Genomic DNA, 25141 nt, shown 5'->3' with positions numbered 1-25141 from the left:
CCCTGGGGTCTTAATTTTATTGCCCCAAATGTCCTAACCTTTGACAATACTTTTTTTAGGCTTACTTTGGCAGTATCATTTGTGCTGATATGAATTACCATAGGTGGAAAGTATTCGTCTGCTTTAATAAATCTTGGAAGGTAGAGTTTTATGTACTGGATGCCTGCACCAGAGCAGAACTCTTTCTTGTTATAAGGTTAACTGAGAACTACTTCTACATTCCTGAGCTTGGAATCACCTAATACTACTACCTTAAGATTCCTTCTCAGAGCCTTTTACTTGATGATCTCTTACCTGATAGCTTTCGTGACTTCACTACATAATTCTATAGAGCAGTGCTTCTCCAAATGTCATCCAGGAACCACTAGAGGTCCCCAAGACTCTTTCAGGGGGTTCTCACGATCAAAATTATGAAGATATAATTTGTCTATTAAAACATTCCTCAATTTTCCTACTATGTACCTGTATAAGGTTGGATTTTCTTCATATACTTTAACCAAATCAATGTATCACAATGGATTTAATACAGACAAAGACAGGAGAATCTGTCTTCTCTTAAGTTAGATGGTAATGAGATTGGCAAAAATGTTTAAAAAATTGCCATTCTTTTCAATACTTTTTTGTTTTGAAAATACGTTTTTAAACAAAAATATGATTCACGCTAACATGTAATTTGTTTTTAAATATTTTAAATTGATGAATATTTAAAACATTTCTCAGTTTTAATTTTTAATATGGTTAATAACAATAGCTATAACACATGAAAACAAAAGTTTTTTGTTGTCCTCAGTAATTTTTAAGATTTTAAAGGAGTTCAGAGAACAAAAAATTTAAGAACCAGTGTTCAAAAGCAGTATTCCCTGAAGTTGAGGCTGTGACCTAATTATAAGAGGTATGAAATCAAATAATCAGGAAGAAGAGGATGATTAGAATCCCTGCCTCTTTGGAAATCCCACACCAGGGCTCTTCCCCAATACAACCCTACCTATATTTATCCCTCAATACTCCCCTACTCCATCTCTTTTCTTCTTTATTTGAGTTCCCAAACTCCACCCTTCTGAACTAGGTCTTAGATAGTCATGTCAATTTTACAACCTAACTGCTACCTGGGAACCCACAAAAGCAGTTTTGTAAGTGTGATATGCAAAGTACTATACGTATATGTGTGTGTGTGTGTGTGTGTGCGTGTGTGTGTGTGTGTGTGTGTGTGTGTATCTTGTGTTATCCTCATAATATTCCTGGGAGGTAGACATTATTATTATCAACATACTACAGATGAGAAACTAAGGCTGATAGATGTTATGTGATTTGCCCAGGGCCACACAAATAGTAAGTGTCTAAAGATGAATTTGAATTCAGGTCTTTCTGATTCCAGGTACATTGTTCTATCCTCTGCACCACCTAGTGGCCATCCTTCTCCATCATCCTTCTAGGCACTAATTTCACAACACCATTACCATCTTCTCGCTCCCCCCCCCATATTCAATCAGTTGATACATCTCATAGTTTTATTTCTACAATAGCTTCCATATCTGTCTTCTTCTCTCTACCATACCCTAGTTCAGTTTCTCTGGTCTCAAGTCTCTACTTCAATTTATGCTCCATTGTTGTAAAAGTAGTTTTTAAAGTTGATCTAAAACACTGCCCCACCCCAAACCATTTTTGACATGCTTACAAGAAGACAAAAGGGGATTTGATATAGCTATATAAATCTCCAGGATGTACTACTTGTTTTGTTTTACTATATCATAAATCTATGTCATTTCAGAATCATCTTGCCTGTCTATGCTTATTTGGGAACACCATTCTTTCGTTTTCTGTACATTGATTTTACAATGTTTCGATGACCGTCTTTTATTTTGTGATCAGTACTGCTACATTCCTCTAGACCTCCTCCTGCATTTAAGAAAAAACACGAAAGAGAAGAGAAGGGAACAAAAAGAAAATCTTCTGACAAATAAGCATATTTAATAAAAATTGATCCGCACAATAGTCATTTCCAAAAAGATATGTCTCTTTCTGCATCTTGTCTATCACCTCTGTTAGGAGGTGAATGACGTTTTATCCTAAGTCCTCTGGATACATAATTGGTCATTGCACTGTTCAGAGTTCTCACATCTTTTATTTTTTTTCTTTTAACAGTGTTATTGTTCTTGTCTAACATACTTTTTTAATGTTCCTGCTCACTTTATTCTGAGTCAACTCATGCTAACCATGATTCTTCAAAATAATTTCTTATGATGGAATAATATCCCTTTGCATCCAAATACTGCAGTTTATTCAGTCACTCTCTAGTTGATTGCTACCCTCTTAGATTTTAGTTTTTTGCTCTCCCCCCCCCCAACCCCTTTAATCCTCATTTCAGGATCAGGAAGATTGATATGCCTCAAATTTTTCACTTTCCCCTTTGGTCTTCCTCCTTAATATTTCTGGCTTGTTTCCTGAGTTTGGTATAGTCCTTTACCAGATTGCGTATAGATAGATGCGTGTGTATTTAACCTTCCTCTGCTGCCTGCTCTCCACCACACTTTCTTCTATGTTTATATATTCTTCTCACACACATAAATTATGAGAAATAGCCAATTCCACACCTTCTTCCTCCTATCTATATTAATGTACTCTCTTTCCTCTCCCTTTTCTTTCACCTCTTAAAATTCACAGAAAGGAACCAATGTATTACCTCATGATTTTTCCCCTTATTTAATTTTTTTGATTATTTTTTGTCTCTGAGTGCCTTTTGAAGACATTAAAGTTTTAATGGGATACTTGTTTATTCTGCCCCCATTAAAATATTAGAAACCACCACAGAGACATTTTTCTTTCTATGTTTCCCTTGAATCTTTTGTTCTCATTTCAAAGTTCCTACTAGGCTCCTGTTTTTCATTTAAAATGCTTCAAAGTCTGCTATTTCATTAAAAGGTTCATTTTTACCCATAGTGCAGGACTTATTTTCAGCTTTTCTGAGTAAGCATCCTCCCTTCCCCATCATGACCTCTTAGAGAAGTAGTTCAACTGTACACTATCCTTTACTCTTAAGTTCCTTGCTGGCTTATTCTATCATTGTACATACATACATACACATAATTTATTTATATGTCTTTATTTTATCTTATTCTATCAGCAATCAATCTCTTCAAATCTCTTATCTTAAATGCCTCCCACCATCTATTTTCTTTAAGTATTATTCATGTGATGATGAATGGAACTTGAGAAAATCATGGAACTGTACTGACTGGGTTCACTACAGGTTTGTTACATAACCTTAACTGAGCCTTCAATGTATCAAGGAAATCATTTGGCTTTCCTAATTAATTGCCAATTCACTATTCTACTTATCACAGTGCCTTTTCCAAATCTTTTCATGCCTCCTAAAGCCTCCTATGTCTCCTTACTCACTACCCTCTCATCTTAGAGTATTGTCTCCTATTTCAGAGGAAAAATTGAGGCCATTCACCTAAAGCTCCCATTTCTCCTCTTCTCTTCATGCTATATCACTCAGGTGCTTTGGACTGCTGTCTCCTCCTTTATCACTGTTTTATATGAAGCAATGGATCTTCTCCTTGCAAAGGTAAATCTCTTTGCATATACTTTCATCCCATTCCATCCCATTTTCTTCAGAAGATTGCACCTTTTCATTCAACTGAAAATAGTTTCTCCAAAGTTACCTAGGATCTCTTAATTGCCAAATCTATTGTCTTTCCTCCAACCTTCAATGTTCATTCTTCTTAATTCCTCTGCAGCTTATGACACTATTGATTACCTTCCCTAAATTCATAACAGCCCCATTTCACCCTTTCTATTAACAATACCATCATCCTCCCAGTCACCCAGCTTTGTAATCTTAGAAATACCAGTGTTTCTTTCCCTTTGAATGCCACTTTCAGTTACTATGTGTTGTGATCTTGTCTTTATAACATGCCTTGGGGTGGAGCCAAGATGGCAGCTGGAAAGGAGGGACTAGCATGAGCTCCCTGCCAAGTCCCTCCAGAAAACCTACAAAAAATGGCTCTGAACCAATTGTAGAACTGCAGAACCCACAAAATAGCAGAGGGAAGCAGGGCTCCAGACCAGGACAGCCTGGATGGTTGCTGGGTGAGGTCTATCATGCACAGAGCTAGGAGTGGAGTGGAGCAGAGCCCAGTGTGAGCTGCGTGGACCAATCAGACCAGGAGCCGGGCAGAGCGGGCTCTAGCACTCTGAATCAGTGAGCTGTGGCAGTTGCCAGACTTCTCAACCTAAAAACACCAAAGACAACAGAGAAGAACTGCAGAACCCATAAAATAGTGGAGGGAAGCAGGGCTCTAGCGCAGGACAGCCTGGATGGTCTCTGGGTAAGGTCTATTGCCCACGGAGCTGGGAGTGGAGTGGAGCAGAGCAGAGCAGAGCAGAACCCATCATGGGGGGTGGCAGGACCAACCAGACCAGGAACCAGGTGGAGCAGGCCCTAGTGCCTTGAATCAGTGAGCTGTGGCATTTACCAGACTTCTCAACCCACAAACACCAAAGACAACAGAGAAGGTTAGAGGGAAAAGCTGCGGGGGACAGAGTGAAAAGAGTTTGCAGTTCAGCCACTACCCTGAGGGCAGCGAGGTGCAGCTACAGAACTAGAGCTGCAGTTGCTTCCAGCCCCAGGCCCACCTGGTGGGAGGAATTAAGTGGTGGATCAGAGCAGGAGTGCAGAGACTGCTGAAGGTCTGAGTCCAGTCCAGGTTGGGGGTTCTTGGGGAAGGAGAAGTGCTGGTGTGGCAGAGCTGGCTGTAATAGCTCTGAAAACAATAGCACATGCCCTCAAGCTTGGAACATAGTACTCTTTCCTCTACAAGCAGTCATACACCGACAAAAAACTCAAGGTTCAAGTAAGTTGGCTGGGAACATGGCCAGGCAGCAAAAACACACCCAGATTCAGTCTCAGACTTTGGAATCTTTCTTTGGTGACAAAGAAGACCAAAACATACAGACAGAAGAAGTCAACAAAGTCAAAGAGCCTACAACAAAAGCCTCCAAGAAAAACATGAATTGGTCTCAGGCCATGGAAGAGCTCAAAAACGATTTGGAAAAGCAAGTTAGAGAAGTAGAGGAAAAATTGGGATGAGAAATGAGAATGTTGCAAGAAAACCATGAAAAACAAGTCAATGACTTGCTAAAGGAGACCCAAAAAATACTGAAAAATATACTGAAGAAAACAACACCTTAAAAATAGACTAACTCAAATGGCAAAAGAGCTCCAAAAAGCCAATGAGGAGAAGAATGCCTTGAAAGGCAGAATTAGCCAAATGGAAAAGGAGATCCCAAAGACCACTGAAGAAAATACTACCTTAAAAATTAGACTGGAGCAAGTGGAAGCTAGTGACTTGATGAGAAATCAAGACATTATAAAACACAACCAAAGGAATGAAAAAGTGGAAGACAATGTGAAATATCTCATTGGAAAAACCACTGACCTGGAAAATAGACCCAGGAGAGATAATTTAAAAATTATTGGACTACCTGAAAGCCATGATCAAATAAAGAGTCTAGATATCATCTTTCAAGAAATTATCGAGGAGAACTGCCATGATATTCTAGAGCCACAGGGTAAAATAGAAATTGAAAGAATCCATCGATCTCCTCCTCAAATAGATCCCAAAAAGAAATCTCCTAAGAATATTGTCGCCAAATTCCAGAGCTCCCAGATCAAGGAGAAAATACTGCAAGCAGCCAGAAAGAAACAATTTGAGTATTGTGGAAACACAATCAGGATAACCCAAGTGTTTTAACAATCCAGCTTGCAGCTTCTGTGGGGGCATAAGATGCACCCAGGAGGCTGCCGGCATGCCGGGAAAGCACAGGTTCTTTTTATCTGCTTAAACAAGGAAAGCACAGTGAACGGGTTGACCAGCTTACTTTAATCCAGCACTCAGTTAGTTCACAGGAGCATACAGACAAGCGTCAACAGACAGACCAAATACAGATTCATTCACTTACTTCAGGGGAAAAATCCAGCACCCTGAAGTTCAGAACATTCATTTAGTTTCGGGGGAAAACAAAACCAGTACCCCAAACTTCAGAACAAAATACAAACAAATTACAAGTGTCAACAGACAGACCCAATACAATTCATAGTTACCAACATCTAGGTTCAGCCCAAGAGCTAGGGCTGGCCCAGAGTCACGCTTGCCACCACTGCCGTGCCAACCAGAAAAGGAAAAAGGGATCTTCCAGCCATCTTCTCCCCTCTTATAGAGTTTTTGACATAATCAAGCGCTTCCTGAATGACCAGAGCCAATTGGTTCTTGAGCTGGCCCCTCCCCCTAGTGTAGACCAGGTAAACACCCAATAGGGTGTGGCTCTGGAGCTAACACCTCCCCTCAGCCAGCCCCATGACTCATCACACAGGAAGTTCTGATTTCTGGTATGGTCACTGGACTTCCTGCCCCAGAAGAGCAAGCCCCAGTGTCCAGAGGCTCAATGAGGTAAGCTGAGTCACTCAAAGAAAACAAAGGCCATTCCGGTTACAGTGGCCTGTCTTGAATTGCTTGACTTCTTAGGGAGGGTGGGTGGGAAGTGAAAAGGGGAGTGAATTTGGAACTCAAAGTTTTAAAAACAGATATTCAAAAACAAACAAAAATGTTTTTGCATGCAACTAGAAAATAAGATACACAGGCAATGGGGCATAGAAATTTATCTTGCCCTGCAAGAAAGGAAGGCAATAGGGGATGGGAGGGGAGTGGGGTGACAGAAGGGAGGGCTGACTGGGGAACAGGGCAACCAGGATATATGCCATCTTGGAGTGGGGGGAGGGTAGAAATGGGGAGAAAATTTGTAGTTCAAAGTCTTGTGAAAATCAATGCTGAAAACTAAATATATTAAATTAAATAAACTAAAAAAATAAAAAAGAAACAACTAAGACTAATTTGCCTCAATTAAGAATACTGGATTTCAAAGCTGACATTAATCTAGGACTCAGTTCCTGCTGCTTTTTTATCCTTTCATAGTCTCTGATGCTTAAATTCAAAAAAACTGAAATTTAACCATAGTAGGATCAATAAATAAATGCAATTGAAGAGTAAAAAAAAAAAAATAACATGCCTTGCACCCATGCCCTTTTCTCTTACATGGTGGTTATCCTAACTCGGGCCATGTTAACTGTATCAGCTCACAGCTGGACTGGACGAGAACCTAATAATTGATTAGTCCATCTTCAGTCTCTCCTCTTCTTCAATATATCCTTCACACAGCTAGCTACCCAAGCATTCTTTCTAAAGTATAAAGACTGAATCTATCAATTCCTTCCTCAAAATCCTTCAGCTTCTTCATATTACCTCTAGTTAAAATAGAAAATCCTTAGGCAGACATTTAAAGTGCTTTCCAATCTGGCTGAAATAAAATATTCCATTTTACTCCACATTTATTTCTCCATAACCACCACCACCAGCACCAGCACCACCAGCACCACCACCACCACCACCAGCACCACCACCACCACCTTCATTCTGTATTCCAGAAAAACTGACATATCAGCTAATTCCAAAGTTAACATGACATCTCTGATACCTGTGGCTTTGCAAAGATTATTCTCTGTGCCCAGAATTCATTCTTTCTTTATCTGCACCTCTGTGAACCTACAGGCCTCAAGTCAGGTGCTGTCTTTCATGATTCCTCAGTTTATTATGTTATGTCTCCCCATTTTATTTTGTGTTCGATTATATTAAGTGATGTGCTAGTAAATGCCTCACTATGGTTACTCTGGAAAAAATGCATAGCGCACTTTTAAATTTACTCTACATTATTGCCATTTCTTTATCACTTTTTCAATACCAGACAATCAAAAAAACAATAAATCAAGCCATGATTTGTATCATTTGCTGATTTCTAGAATGTAAAGGCTCACGTTGGAAATTTAACAATCAAATGCCAGTAAAGACTGGCTGGAGCACACCCCTATTTAGGTGTATATGTTATATTTGCCTCAAGAATAATTTAAGCTTTTTGAGGACTGGGATTTCTTTTATTTTATCTTTGCACCCTCAAAACAACACAATTCTTCACACTTATTAGATACTTAATAAACATTTGCCAAGGTTGTTTTTGCCACTAAATCATCACTAGTTGCACCCACCAGGAAGTAATATCTTCCCCCTCAGCACTCTCACAGGACTTTGATTTCAATTTTTTCATGTTCTCCTATCCAATTTTGGGTTTTAGTTATTTGTGTTCATGTTATCACACCTACTGGATTTTCAAGCTATTTAGAAGAAAGGAAAGTACTTTATTTCCTATTTATCTCTTAAGCCACTAGCAAGAGCAGTATGTATAGTGAATAGAGAACAGCCATTGGCCTCAAGAAGGTGATAGTTCAAAGTACTGTCTTGGATATATACTTGCTCTATGACTGTAAGCAAGTTATTTAAATGCTTAATACTCTTTGCAAGTCTCTAAGATGATAAACCATAGAAAAAACAACCACTTGAATTGGTAGACAGAGTGTCCCCATTGGGATTTTTCCACATCAATGAAATCACCATGCTTTGTACATAGTTTCTGCTTCAGATTTGTTTGAAGTCTCCTGCTTTCATGTCATGTTATCTTTCTACCAAGGTGGCATAATACCATAAATCCTACCAAAAATTAAAAAAAAAAACCTCAACAGATGAATTTGTGAATTTAGTTTTGTATGTTTAAATGCTTATTAAATCTCAACCACAAGTAGATTTGGAGTGTTTATGTTTTCTCTTCACTTCAAAGATAGAACTATAATTGAAATATAAGAAAAAGCATTGGCTGATCATATTTATGGATATGTTATATAAAGATGAGAGAAAGAGCAAAATGAGAGAACAAAACAAGAGAGAGAACAAAATCATTTTAAGTTAAACTCAGATAATTTTTCATTTTATACTGCTAGAGGGACTAAAATAGATTTTTATTACCATTATAGTTTTCCTCATGAAACAGCTATAACAGTGGGTGACTGTACCATCAATAGTGACATCTGGTGGCTTCTTGATTAGATTTGAGAAAGAAAATTCATGTTGGAATGGAGGCTCATCTCATAGTCCAATGTATACTGAAATTTACTTCCTTTTACTCTCAGTTTTCAGCTAACAATTAAGAACTTATAATCTCCTTTTCTGGTGTATTTTTTAAGCAGTGTATATTTCATTTCACTTTGATTTTAAAGCTGAAAGGTTGTTTGTTATCAAACTCCTTGAATCAAAATTAAGATTTTTTTTTTGCTATGTAAATGTAATAGTACTACTAGGGAGTGGTGGTAGCCAAAAGGATCAGGGGAATGATCTTAGGAACACTTTTTCTTGAAACATTTAAAGGTTGCAGCAGTTGACTTAAAAGAAAATATTCCAAGAGATAGTCCTGATAATGAAATGTCACACTCCAATAGCAGTAAAAATGTCACTTAGCATATTTTAAGCACTTTAAAGTGAGTTGCATTCTTTATTACTAGTGATTAGAGTAAGTTTCTTGAGAGTAGAGACTTTTTTGTTTGTTTGTTTTGTTGTATTTTGTTTATTTCCCCAGCACCTAGCACAATGCATAATTAATGCTAACAAAACATGATTGTACTGGATTAGATAATTCTGATAATGGTACTACTACTTAGGTATTTTTGCAGTTTTATCCTAATGTCTATCTGTCTTCCACTCCAATTTCAGTTTAAAGTCCACTTGATGTAATCTTTGGATCCCATGACCAACTCATTCTTTTAGAATTTTGTGAAATGTGCTCCATTCTTGAGCAATAACCCATCATTCTATTGAAAACCTTCATGTAGAAAACTAAATATAGATCTTTTATCACATCCATGTAGGAAGCTGTTCACTCCCTATAGCTGACTTTCTCCCTTCTGTAGTCAAACCCTTTACTGTAAGGAGAAATTGAAACACTTTGGTTTTCTACAAAGGACATCAAAGTCACTAAAAACACATTCTAAGTTCCCCACCCACCCTCCACCCCTTGACTGAATCGTTTGTTCATAGAAGAGTCATCAGAAGTAGATTTTAAATTTTGATACGTCTTTGTAGACATTCCATTTCATCTTGGATACATGTTCTAAGAAGATAGCAGATAATAAAAATAGCTAATAAAAAAGCAGGTTTCGAGGAATCATCAACACAGCCACATAGTGAAAATCACTTTAGTGGGAATGACAGCATGAAATCCTTTCAAAAATGATATTTCTCAATTTATCTCAATTTTGGGAAGTATCACCAGTGCAAACTCTTGGTGGTTCAGACATCTTTTCTGCTGTGGAAGAAATTTGGTATTATCCTGTGACATAATCCACAAATCCATTGCTGATCTACACACAAGTACTGGTTTTGAGGAGGATGTGAACAAGCTTGGAACTGGATAGTTAGAAAGAAAGATGTCTTTCATAAAATATAATCCCCAATTATTGTAGAAAATCAATCTAAAAATCCCTAAGGAAATTCCAGGGCAAAAGATAGGCCCTACACCTGAAATCTGGAGGTGAACAATTCACCTTGTTCATTCTCTGGAGTAATGGTTTAAGGGCATGAACAAAATTCATTGCTATTGTAAATCCCATTTATAAATTTGCTATATCAGTGTAGAAAGCTCCAAAAGTCACAAGACAGCTATTTGAATTTTAAATTAGTCCATTTACTAAATGTCAAGTAATGTGAATTAAACCTGGACATTCCCTAGTGGGAGAGACAGTAGCACATGAAGACACTAAGTATTTGCTATGGCTATACATTGTTTATTATATCCAAGTTCTCAGAGAAACTTCCCACAAGCAAAGCTGATTGGGGATTCCTATTATTCAAGTATTTCCTAGAAACCAATGCCCTTGTGAAATTATTGGTATTTCTTTATCAGCTTATAAATACTGTCAAAATGCACTAGAGACTCATTAAAACCAAATGATTTATATACTATATGGGTAAAATTCTTCATTGAAACCTTTACTAATGAGTTCCATTATATTACATATTCTAGGCTCATTCCATTGCATTAAACTAGAAACAGTGGTGTTAATTGCCTGAAAATCACAAACACAAGAATAATGTATCAATGATTGAAAATTATTTGTGAGGGTAAACTTTCACTGTAATTGGGGAGGCTATTTTCCTACTAGATGTGGGTAAAAATTGGGTTTACCTTCTCTACAATTTCGCATTTTAGTTGCATAGAGAACAGACACATTAACTATCTTTTCCAGGATTATGTAATCAATCTGTGTCCAAGGAAGAAATTGAACCAGTTTTCCTGTCTCTGAGTCCAGTACGTCATGCTGCTTTTTCTGACTGTATTTCCTCAAATAAAAACACAAATGATTGAAAAAATTCCATTCCCATACCCTATGTGAGTTTCCAGAAAAGTTATTACATTTTGAGGGATTGATGCTTTGAAGAAACAATATTTGTCAACAAGAAGGTATCTACTTCTTTCATCTAGAGGGTGGGGAAAATATGGATTTGTATATTTTATAAAAGTCTTCTCAAGAGGAAAAAAATTATGTGTGTTGTAACAATGATAGAGTCAATAGATTTAGAGAATGCTTTATACATCAAATGTTGATTAAATCTATAAATATAGTATCATCAGATATAAATTATTATTGTCTCCCTCTGGTGACCCTTTCACCATTGCTTATGATGCTAGAAATCCAATAAAATAAAAATCTAGCCTGAGATATCTTATCCAAAGCCTTAGCCATCTGAAGTCAAGAGGCAGAGATGGAGAGAATTGGAATCATATTTTAATGAGTATCTTAAAAGTAACATCAAATGCCAACTCAATATCTGTTCCTGAAACCTGTTCATGTAGCAATAAAAATCACTGCTGAGCCCAGAGGGTCTGGGGCATGCATCCTACCCCTCTTCCAGTAAAGTACCCTACTCAATGAACTCATATATATGAAGTGAGTTCAGTCCTTGGAGATCTTGATCTCTAAAGGCATTTTTTTTCATGCTGTATGTCTTTTTGCCCCATCATCCTGCAGTCATTGCGAAAATTATTTAAAGCTGGGCTTTGGTTCACTTCTAGATAGTCTTCCAAAAGAAGGGAAGTAAAAAGTTACAATGTAAATCAGACACAGGAATGCTATTTATACCCTCCACACAAAGGACACACAGCCAGGTGGCATAGTTATAGAGAGGTTGACCTGATAAGTAAGTAAAACCTGAATTCGAATCTAGCCTCAAATCCTTCCAAGCTGTGTGACCCTGGGCAAGTCACTTAACCTCTCCAAGACTCGGTTCTCTCCTTTTTAAAAATGAGGATAATAATTGCATCTATCTCCAAATTTACTGGGAGAATAAAATGAAATACAAATAAATAAAATGAAATGAAATGGTTTCCAAAACTTAAGATGCCATTTAAATGCTAGCTTTTAACAAATAGGGCAGCTATGTGGTGCAGTGGATAGAGTGCCAGGCCTGGAGTCAGGAAGGCTCATCTTCCTGAGTTCCAATCTGGCTTCAGACACTTACTAGCTCTGTGACCCTGGGCTAGTCACTTAAGTCTGCCTCAGTTCCTCACCTGTAAAATGAGCTAGAGAAGGAAATGGCAAAACACTCTAGTATCTGTGGCAAGAAAACCCCAAATGGGCTCATAAAGAGTCAGACATGAGTGAAAAACAACTGAACAGAAAAAATGATTGACAAAAGAAGTATACACATATTTATTAGCAACAGTAATAGCTTATAGTACTGGTATCTTCTCCTAAGGGGGTGATACTTCAAACATCAAAACATGATCTATTTTGTGGCATTGGTGAATGTTCCCTTTACTTTTCTCTTTCTTTTAAACTATCCAAGCAAATCTTTCCCAGTCTATATTGTCTGACAAGCCTATCAAAGAAGCTGTGAATTCTTTGGGTTCCTCCCTAAGTTTAGCTGGCACTACCTGAATATCTAGGAACTCTAAACACATTGAACACACAAGATTGACTTAGAGTTTGGAAATATATATATGTATATATATATATATATATATATATATATATATATATATATATATACACCTATGTATAATCAAAATATGTGTGTTTTCACATATATAAGTATGTATGTATGTATATATGCATGTGTGTCAGAATTCTTATAAAGTAAAAACAAACAAATAAATAACCAAAACAATGAATAAGTAAATAGATAAATGAATGGGCAAACAAATGATAAAACAAAAAAACTCTGAGAGTCAGGAAAGAAACTAAACAGAAGAGGCAGCCCAAGTATCCGGCTCAGCCTCACCTAGACAGAATTTGTGCTCTTTGCTGCATATTCTCAGATACTGGAAAAGTCTCAGAAAAACTGGATATGCTGTTTCAACAATCTGGTTAGCAGCTGTTGTGGGGGTGAAAAACCAACAGAAGCCCAACAACAAGAACGCTGCCAGCATAGGTTCTTTCGATCTGCTTTACTAAGGAAAACAAGGGGTTAACAAGCTTATTTTCATCCAGCATACAAATATCACTCACTTAGTTCAGGGGGAAAAGCCAACATCCTGAGCTTCAGAGCAAATACAAACAAATTAAAAACAGACCAAACACAATTCATAGTTACCAAGAAAACCAAGTCCGGACATGTGGGCAAGCTGGAGGGCTCTTAACTACAGCTGCCGTAGTCTCCACATCAGCGCACCACCAAGACTGAGAGCCCTGAGCAAATGGCTCAGTATTCCCTTTTTCATACAGTTTCAGACATTATCAAACGTCATCCGAGTGACTAGAACTTAGGCTCCTATGATTGGCTCTGGAGTTAGCACCTCCCCTTGGTACCCTGGGAGCTTCACACCCACATAGGCTTAGCACCTAGTAATTAGGGGTTTGGGGCAAACTTAGGAGCAAAGATCTAATCAGGCCTCCCTTAGTTAGCCCCACCTGAGGCCCCACCTTAGTTACAAATTCATACCCACATAGGTTTAGCACCTAATAGGGGTTTGGGCCTGGGGCTTAGCACCTAGTAAGACTCAAAGACACTTAATTAATCATTTTAAAACAGTAAGAAAGCCCCAACTTAATTGATATTACATATGCTTAGCAGATTGGAAGAGAGAGGGCTCTGAAGGATAGGATCAACTCTTCACTAGGTCCACTGAGTCAGCCATTCATCTTGGCTCAGCAAGCTGTCTCTTCTAGTCAAGTTTGATGCATCTCAACTGAAGTGCCCATTTTTCATCACTTAGCCAAGGTTTATGACCACCTGCAATCATTCAGGGCAAGGCAGCACATATTCCATGTATGTGAAGTGGGAAGACTCTGCAGCTTTATTTCCATGTGTATTCCATGGGGCACTCCAATCTAACCCCTGGTAAAGAAGTAATAGGCAAAATTTTTACATGCCACTGCCTTCCATGGTCCAGTGAAAGTGACTTTCCTTTTCAAGCCCTTACACATGCCACTTCATCTTCCACCTCTCTGCCTTTGTACTAGCTATCTCTCATCCCTGAAATGCACTCTCTTTTCACCCTAGCCTCCCAGAATCCCTAGTTTCCTTCAAGACTTGGCTTATGTAAAACCTTCTATAAGACTTTTATGATGCCCCTGCCATCTGTTAGTGGCTTCCACCTGAAATGATTTTGTATCTATGTTACGTATGTGTCTGCTCTGTTAATGGGAAAGATTGAAGACAAAAAGAGATGGGGACGGCAGAAGATGAGATAGCTAAAGAATGTCATGGAAGCAATAAACATGAGCTTGGACAGACTTTGGGAGACAGTGGAGGACAGAAAGGATTGATGTGCTATGGTTCATGGGATCACAAAGAGTTAGACTTGATTGAATGACTGAATAACAAGAAATATACATGTATATATATACACATATATACATATACATATATACATATATACACATATACATATCTATCTGTCTGTCTATCTATCTATCTATCTATCTATCTATCTATCTTTCTGTCTATCTATATGTTGTCTCTCCTAGTCAGATGGTAAATTCCCATAGGATGAAGATTTTTTTTTTCGCTTTTGACTTCATACCCCCAACACCTAGCACAATACCTGACACACAGTGGCTTAATTAATGCTTATTAATTGATTGATTGAGAAGGAGTAAAATTATTCAATCAATTAATAATAATTTATGAAGAGATTCCTAATTGCCAAGCATATTACTAAGTGTTGAGGAGAAGAAGGCAAAGCAAAATGAGTCCCAGGACTAAATTAGCTTTAAGGAAATGAGTGTGGGAGGTGGGGAGAAATAATGTGCACATAAATAGGAAATAAAGATATAGTAAATGAAAGGCAACCTTAGATGGGGAAAGGCGCTAATAGTTACAATAGATACAGCTATCTTGAGTTGAACTTTGAAGAAAGCCAGGAATTCTAAGAGGCAATGCCGATAAGGGAGAGCATTCCAGACATGGGGGACAACCAGTGAAAAGGCACAGAAATAGAGATGCACGTGGAGTACCATGAGAGAACAGCAGCAAGAAGGCCAAGTTATCTGCACCATGGACTTGGAGGTCACTCATGTGTAAGATTGATGAAGAGTGCAGCTTGTGAAAAGATGACAGAGGAATTAGTATTTGATTGTAGAAATTTTAGAGCAGGGGTGGGGAACCTGGATCTCGGGTGTGGCCTTTTGACTGAGTCCAAGTTTTACAAATCCTTTTATTAAGGGGATTTATTCTGTGAAGTTTAGATTCAGTCCAAGGGCTACACTTGAGGACCTAGAGGACCACATGTGACTTCGAGCATGCGGGTGCCTCACCCTTGTTCTAAACAGTCTTTAGAAATTATTGGCAAAAAGAAAATGACATAGCCAGAACTACAATTTAGGAAAATCACTTTGTTAGAGAGCCTTGAAGAAAGGAGACCAAATCAGACCAACAAAATGTAACAGCCCTTCAAGGTGTTAGTATTAACTTATGAAATTCTGTTTCCAAAGTAAATCTGTGTTCTTTAAATATGTTTCATAAAACAAACATCAAAGCTGTGTTTAGTGGAGAAACTTTTTTATGACAACAAAGAAACAGTAGCAAGGTGTGTGCATGTATACATGCATACATAGATAATATATATGTATATTTGATGCATATTAAGCAACTATTAAAACAATATTTATGAAGCTATGAACAAGGTCGATATATGCATTCATGGGTTACTTATATCAATAAAAACAATAATTTTTTGAAGTACTGAAGAAATATAATTTAGAAATATTCCCCAAACAATACAAAATACCAGTTTGTTTGTTTTTTAATCTCGGTATGGGTGTGCATCATGTTTAGAGTAAGAATCAAATCTGTTTAGGATAGGAAGAGTAGTTCAACATGTACGCTTCATATAAATACTCATATGTACTAAGGTAGGATTTTAAAATAAAAAGAAAAAAAAGATTCCATGAACAAATAAAAAGCCTGGAAGTAATTATTTCTTTGGGGGTTAATAAACCGATAGTAAAAGATTCAGACTATGTAAATCCCTTTTACATTAAGGCACTTGCATGCCTTTTATCATAAATACCTGTAAATGCATTTTTTATTGCTGCAATTACTGCTGAATTTTCATTTCCATTATCATTAGCATAATTATTTATTTTAGAAATAATATATGCGATGGGTGCTGGAGATTTGAAGAATATTGAAGCTCTCGAAGCATGTTGTCAGCACATCATACACAACAATAAGGCAACTGGGAAAACTGGAAAGAGAAATGATAGTAGCCAACTGCAATTTGTGAGACTAGAAAACTAAAAGATAACTATAGACAAATTGGGATGAACATATATATATATATATATATATACATATATAGTTAAAATGACTGTTTATTAGTCTGTGGTTTTCTTATGTTCCCTTCCCTTTTTTTCTGGAACTTGTCTGTTTAGAATTAAATCTGTAGATCACTGAACCTAATACACATACATGTGTGTGTATGTATAAATATATACACATACATGCATGTATATAAACACATACAATATTTATAAAGATATATGCATATCTCTCTCTATATATCTATCAATGATCTCATTTTGAAGGTTGCTACACCATTCTTCCACAAGGCAGAGGGGAACTGTAATGGCAAGCAGGGTGGGACTTTTGGCCTTTGTTTTTTCTTTAGGAGTGCTTCTCAGCACTAAGGCAGTCAAGTACCTTTGATGAGTCTTGCGTTTCAAATGTAATGGCAAGCAAAATGGGAATTTTTTGTTGTCTTTTGTTCAGGAATGCTTCTCAGCACTAAGGTAATCAAGTGCCTTTGATGAGTCTTGCCTTTGATTGAATCAAGAGTCTTGGATGACCTGCTTAAGAAACCAGAAAGCCCCAGGCCCCACACATTTTCGCTAAGTAGGTACTAAGCCCCAGGGCCCTGAGAAGTGTATGTATGATCTGAGGTTGGCGTTTTGATTTGGGGATTTCACTCATTGGAAGAACTGTGTGTGGTTTGGCCACAGGAGACTCTGGGTAGCCATTAAGAGCCATAGGTCTTGAAAACCCAGGTATTGGTGCTTTTCTCTCTGGTAACGATGCATTGTGATTTGGTCAGATGGATAGAAGCCTGTCTGTTGGTTTCTGTTATTCTCTCTGCTTATAATTTCCATTTGAATTTTCTCAGAAAGCTCAGGGTGCTGACTTTTTCCCCTGAACTAAGTGAATGATATATCTATGTTTAATTAAAGTAAGAGTGTTAGCCTCCTAAAGTTGCTTTCCTTAGAAAAGCAGATCAGATTTCTGAGGGGTGGAGGCAAGATGGTGGCTGCAAAGCAGGGATCAGTGTGAACTCCCTGACGAGTCCCTCCAAAAACCTATAAAAATGGCTCTGAACCAATTCTAGAACTGCAGAACCCACAAAACAGCAGAGGGAAGCAGGGCTCCAGCCCAGGACAGCCTGGATGGTCTCTGGATGAGGTCTATCCCACATGGGGCTGGGAACTAGGAGCTAGGAGCTGGGAGCGGAGCAGAGCAGAGCCCAGAGTGAGCTGCTCGGACCAACCAGACCAGGAGCCGGGCAGAGCAGGCCCTAGTGCCCTGAATCAGTGAGCTGCGACAGTTACCAGACTTCTCAACCCACAAACACCAAAGACAGTGGAGAAGGTTAGTGGGAAAAGCTGAGGGAGTGGAAGGAGGTCGCGGTTCGTCTTCCAGCCCCGGGGGCAGCGGAGGTGGGGCAGCTACAACTGCTGTGGCTTCTGGCCCCAGGCCCACCTGGTGGGAGGAATTAAGTAGCAGATCAGAACAGGAGTGCACAGCATGCTGAAGATCTAAGCCCAGGCCGGGCTGGGGGTTCCTGGGGAAGGAGTAGTGTGGGTCTGACAGAGCTGGCACCTCCCCCCCAAACGTGGAACATAGAACTCATTAGTCTACAAGCAGTCATACCCCGCTGAAAAACTCAAGGGTCAGGTTAGTTGGTTGGGAATATGGCCAGGCAGCGAAAACGCACCCAGATTCAGTCTCAGACTTTGGATTCTTTCTTTGGTGACAAAGAAGACCAAAACATACAGCCTAAAGAAGACAACAAAGTCATAGAGCCTACAACAAAAGCCTCCAAGAAAAACATGAACTGGCCACAGGCCATAGAAGAACTCAAAAAGGATTTGGAAAAGCAAGTTAGAGAAATAGAGGAAAAATTGGGAAGAGAAATGAGAAGGATGCGAGAAAACCATGAAAAACAAGTCAATGACTTGCTGAAGGAGAGCCAAAAAAATACTGAAAAATACACTGAAGAAAACAACACCTTAAAAAACAGACTAACTCAAATGGCAAAAGAGCTCCAAAAAGCCAATGAGGAGAAGAATGCCTTGAAAGGCAGAATTAGCCAAATGGAAAAGGAGGTCCAAAAGACCACTGAAGAAAATACTACCTTAAAAATTAGATTGGAGCAAGTGGAAGCTAGTGACTTTATGAGAAATCAAGATATTATAAAACAGAACCAAAGGAATGAAAAAATGGAAGACAATGTGAAATATCTCCTTGGAAAAACCACTGACCTGGAAAATAGATCCAGGAGAGATAATTTAAAAATTATTGGACTACCTGAAAGCCATGATCAAAAAAAGAGCCTAGATACCATCTTTCAAGAAATTATCAAGGAGAACTGCCCTGATATTCTAGAGCCACAGGGTAAAATAGAAATTGAAAGAATCCATCGATCACCTCCTCAAATAGATCCCAAAAAGAAATCTCCTAGGAATATTGTCACCTAATTCCAGAGCTCCCAGATCAAGGGGAAAATACTGCAAGCAGCCAGAAAGAAATAATTTGAGTATTGTGGAAACCCAATCAGAATAACCCAAGATCTGGCGGCTTCTACATTAAGAGATTGAAGGGCTTGGAATGCGATATTCCGGAGGTCAATGGAGCTAGGATTAAAACCTAGAATCACCTACCCAGCAAAGCTGAGTATCATGTTCCAAGACAAAATATGGATTTTCAATAAAATAGAGGACTTTCAAGCTTTCTCAGTGAAAAGACAGAACTGAATAGAAAATTTGACTTTCAAACACAAGAATCAAGAGAAGCATGAAAAGGTAATCAAGAAAAGAACAAGAAAAAGAAATTGCAAGGGACTTACTAAAGTTGAACTGTTTTGTTTACATTCCTACATGGAAAGATGATGTGTATGATTAATGAGACCTCAGTATTAGGGTAGTTGAAGGGAATATGCATATTTATACATACATATATATATACACATATATATATACATATATATGTGTGTGTGTGTTTATGTATATATATAAGTGAATGTGTATGTATGTATATATCTATGTGTATATATACGTATGTGTATTTATGTGTATATATATATGTGTGTTTATATATATATGTGTTTATATATATATATATATATATGTATATGTAAAAGAGAGAGAGTAGACACAAGGTGAGTTGAAGATAAAGGGAAGATATCTAAAAGAAATAAAATGACATTAAGGGATGAGAGAGCAACATACTGAGAGAGGGAGATAGGGAGAGATAGAATGGGGTGAATTACCTCACATAAAGGTGGCAAGAGGAAGCAGTTCTGTGGGAGGAGGGGAGAGGGCAGGTGAGGGGGGAATGAGTGAACCTTGCTCTCATCAGATTTGGCCTGAGGGGGAATACCATACATACTCAGTTGGGTATCTTACCCCACAGGCAAGAAGAGGGAGGAAGATAAAAAAAAATAAAAGGGGGGGGATGATGGAGGGGAGGGCAGATTGGGGTGGAGGTAATCAAAGCAAACACTTTGGAAAGGGGACAGGGTCAAGGGAGAAAATTCAATAAAGCGGGATGGGTTGGGAAGGAGCAAAATGTAGTTAGCCTTTCACAACATGATTATTGGGGAAGGGTTATACATAATGATACATGTGTGTCCTAGGTTGAGTTGCTCGACCTCTTAGGGAGTGTGGGGGGGAAGGGAAGAGGGGAGAGAATTTGGAACTCAAAGTTTTAAAATCACATGTTCAAAAAAAAAAGTTTTTGGCATGCAACTAAAAAATAAAATATATAGGCAATGGGGCATAGAAATTTATCTTGCCCTACAAGAAAGGAAGGGAAAGGGGATGAGAGGGGAGGGGGGTGATAGAGGGGAGGGCTGACTGGGGAACAGGGCAACCAGAATATATGCCATCTTGGAGTGGGGGGGAGGGTAGAAATGGGGAGAAAATTTGTAATTCAAACTGTTGTGAAAATCAATGCTGAAAACCAAATATGTTAAATAAATAAATTTAATTTAAAATTAAAAAAAAAACCTGGACCCTTCAGTCTGTGCTATCATACTATGAGCCTAAACTACCTCATAACTCAAATTCCTGCCTTACTAACAGCAGCGAGATTTTAGAGTTCCATAGCATGCCAGTGTTACAGTAGGTCTAATGTTTTTTGCTGTTCTTATTATTGCTCTGTAAATGTGTTTTACTGATAAGTCATGGGTTGATGTTTCTTTATTTACTTGCTTTTCAAATTCAAAAACTTTTCCTAGAGTGAATTTAATTGAAGAAATCAGGACCCTGTACTGCTCACTTTTTATGACAATAGTTAAATAAAATGCTAGACAACATATGCTAATTTATTTACCCTCATAGCATTCTCTTTTATCTTCCATTCATATAGAAATTGGTCATGAGACTTGAAATTCACACCATTGCTTAAGGGAATCCTCTAACTCCACATAATTTGGTAGAGTTCCTAAGTCCATGACCAGTGAGCTCTTAAAACATTTTTGCCATAATTTTTGTCAGAGCTTTGCTTTCCCTGGAATGTAATGAAAATTCCTTATATTTAACTTTACAAAACAATCTCAGACTCATTTAAATCTTAAGTATAGGTATTCTTAAAATTGTGGTACGCCTCTGAGTTTCTTTTTCACTGTATTTTTATTTTATTTTATTTTATTTTTTTTACTGTTTGGGAACTTCATGACAACACTAAGTTAATAAGTTTAGATTTAGACTCCCTCCACGAAAATCCTACTCAGATGCCTCACTATGGCCTGCAGAGAAAATCCATGATAATGAAGTTTGTGTGAGCTTTGATTGCTCTTGCAAAGCTCAGAAGCCTTTGAATTTGGGTCCAGAAACATGAGAACCAATTTAGTTTAGTTTTTTTTTTTTTTAAGAGAAGCTTATCATAAATTAATTTTTATGTTTTCTTAAGTTTGGATTACTTTTAACACACGAAACCATTTACTAAGGTAAAAAACACATTTTGCATAAGTGGAGAAAATATCTACATTGAAAAAGTCAAAGATATCTGAAGAGATGAACATGTCTATTTGATGTTAGGTGGCATAGTGGATACAATGCTGGGCCTGGAGTCAGGATGACTCATCTTCAAGAGCTGGAGAAGGAAATGGCAAACCACTCTAGTATATTTGCCAAGAAAACCTCAAATGGGTTACAGAGTCAGACATGACTGAAAAATGACCAAACAATAAATTCAGTCCGAAGAAAAGGAAGTTAAGGGTCAATGTTCAAAAAATATATTATCCTCCCCCATTGGAAACTTTGAAGTAATGCTATGGTAGGGAAAGACAAAAGGGGCATTATTTTATTTGAAGACTAAAGGAATAGTATTTGTCAGAAATTAAAACCAGAGCATTGCATCTCAAATATCTTATCCTTTATCTGTTTTGATTAATAAGAGGTTCAAAGGAACTCAAAAGAACAAACCATTTGTGGGACTTCTCAGTAGTAGGAAGTTACTTAAACCCTCTCCTTTTTTTCTCTATATAAAAGTGAAAATAAAAGAAAACAAAAAATTCTTTCATAGGGCAGTGAAAGATGAGATCCTGGTTCTCATGGCATATTAGGTTTAGTGCGACACTGTCAGTAAACAATTCTCCAGTTTTTCATTGCAAGGTACTTAAAACTCCAACATTAAGGAAGCAACAATTGAAAGGTCTAATTTTCAGATCTCTGAGATCAACAAGCTATCCTGTCTCATTCTGCTAAATCTGACTACTTAGCAAAGTTCAATTTACTATTGAAATAGCTGCTTCAGAGACGAGAGAGAGGTTTTCTTCCCATTTTATATGAATAGAGAAAGGAAAGTTAATAAGAGATGAATATTTTCTACACGAAATCCACTAAATAATATTTCTGTTTGGTCTGGGATGGATGGGCAGGTTGCTCATCGCCAGGTCTCATGGGGCTCTACACAGAATGGAATCATATGGTATTTAATTCTGAATACATCATAGCCTGCTCTCATCTACTGCATTAAAAGGTAATTCAATCTCAGTTGTTAAATGGTAATAGTAATGAAACTCAGGCTTGGACCCTTCCTGATTCAATGAAAAAATAATATTTATTGCTCACATTTCTCTAGCTTTTTATGGTGACTAACTGCTTTTCTGTATGACATGCCATTTGATCCTCAGGACCAATCGTGTGCCAGAAAATGTTTAATAACCAGTTCTCCAGAAAAAAAAAAGTTTACTTCCTAATAATAGCTGCTTACTCATACTTGGAATAGGGCAAAAACATCCATTACTTGGAGACAAAGCTTAAAATACAAATTTGTAATTATGATACACTTTTAGATTTAATGTGCATTGTTAACATTTTCTTTATCAGAGTTTTTTTTTTCTTCTAGGCAATCAACAAAGCAATAAATCAAGCCCTTTTTTGTAACTTTTACTAGTTTCTGAGATGTAAATATTCAAATTGAAAATTTAACATTTGACTTACTATTTGAGCTAACTCTAGCATACCTTTGCTGTGACTATCCTGACAGGTGTATAGTATATTATTATCATTGTTACTTTAGGGATAAGGATCTTATATGATTTCCTCAAAATGACACATAAGGAGTACTAGGCTATCTGCTCAGGTTTTCTACCTCTAAGTTCAGGGATCTTTCTCTTATATCAGACTGCCTAAAAGTGAATACTAATAAGACCCCTCTTATATGTAGGCAGAATAGACAATAATTCTATGGTGAGATTTCCAGTATTCTAGAAAGTTTCCTTATAATGCACCCCCCGCCCACCCTGCAAGCCAACAGACAAACAACAGACTACTCTACTTCCCAATAATATCTGCTTACTGATACTTGGAATAGGGCAAAAGTATCCATTACTTGGCTAATAGAGTATTAAATCGATTCTAGTTAATAAATTGCTAATATCAGATCCTTTTTTGAAATATAGTTTTAAATGGGTCAAGGAGACTAGGGCTTGCTCTGATCACTTGAAAGAAGCATAGAGATGAGAGAAAAGGAGATTCTTTGAGAAGAAGCAAAGAAAAGGGGAAAGAGATCACTTCACAAATATTATTGTGTTTGATATTCACAACAACCCTCAGAAGTGGGTGCTATTGACATCCTAATTTTACAGTTGAGGAAACTGAGGCAAACAGAAGTTAAGTGACTTGCCCAAGGCCACACAACTGGCAAGTGTCTGAAGCAAGATTTAATCGTTTGAATCCTTAATTTATACCATATTATAAACACCTCATTTCACTATTTTGCCTATCTTGGTTATGATTTCTATTATGTGGCTAGAATCTGCCGGCTTCAAAGTATCTGGTATTCCACCTCCAGAAAAAAAAAAAAAGAGTTGATGGCTAGAAAATACCATTCCTGATAGTTGTTGATAGAGCCTACAGAGCTGTCTTTGTACCTAACATATTTAGGTCTCTAATGTTTAGTGGTCATTCAGCTAATCTGAGCATAAAGAAACAGTTTTCTTTGAGAAAGAATGAACCCTTTAGGGTAACAGCATTAAAAAAACTTTTTTTGATCTTTTTACAATTTTTTTTAAACTCTAGACATTCTTGTGGCAAGCTTCAATTTCTCAGGATAATGAAGCAGAAACAATTTTGGCCTTGAGCACGTCCAGGGAGATCAATTGCACCCACCCACTAGATCTTCAAATCTGCCTCACACAGCATGTGCCAAGTTCACCTGCTGCCCTGCCTTAAAGTGGCCTAGGGAAGCAATTCCTCAACTCCTGTGTAGAAAGTTATTGTTAGAGAACAGTAAGAACATTGTAGAATTGATCTCCTACTGGAAAGGCCGGTAATTACTTTTACTAACACTGTAAGAGAGCCATCTAGTAGCAGGAAACAAGAATGCAGTTGGTAGAAGTTTCCTTTACCATTTGGGAATGTAGCACATTCTCTGTATGCTGAAACTCTCAAATTGTGGTTGGGGGTGGGGTGGGGTGGGAGGATACTGTGAGTGAAGTTTCAGCTACATGATTTAACGTGCATGGCAAATTCAGATTCAAGTTTATGCAAAGATTTGAAGTTCCAATATAGTCTTTACCAAGAAAAAAAAAAAGAAATGCACACAGAGGCCAATTTTCTTTCCTGTCTTACCTTAAAATGTGTGCATTCAATTTTCATATCATAAAGTACCAAGGTAGGAAAAAGCCTTTTTGCTCATACAAAATGCAACCAGTTGAATGAAGTTCCCAACTGAGCTTCTTGTAGTTAAATGGGAGTGTATGTATTGTCTACCCCTGCCTGGGTGATGGATAAAAATGTTAACTTATATATGCAATGACATATAATAAATATGACTGTAAATTAATATGAGCCCACAGGTTTAGACTTGAAAGTTAATTTGTTTAGGCCTAAAGGGATCATAGGATCATAAAACAAGAAATCTCTTATATTACTTTAGAGGTCATCCAGTCCACCCTCCACCCTCTCTTCTTTACAAAGGAAAAAATTAAAGCCTGGAGACATACCCTAAGAGCCACATACAGTAAACATCAGAAACAGGAA

The sequence above is a fragment of the Trichosurus vulpecula genome, chromosome 1 (genome assembly GCF_011100635.1).
Source record: "Trichosurus vulpecula isolate mTriVul1 chromosome 1, mTriVul1.pri, whole genome shotgun sequence".
In the NCBI taxonomy this organism is placed as follows: Eukaryota; Metazoa; Chordata; class Mammalia; order Diprotodontia; family Phalangeridae; genus Trichosurus; species Trichosurus vulpecula.
The sequence above is the reverse complement of the archived record's forward strand: the minus strand, read 5'-3'. Positions refer to the sequence as shown.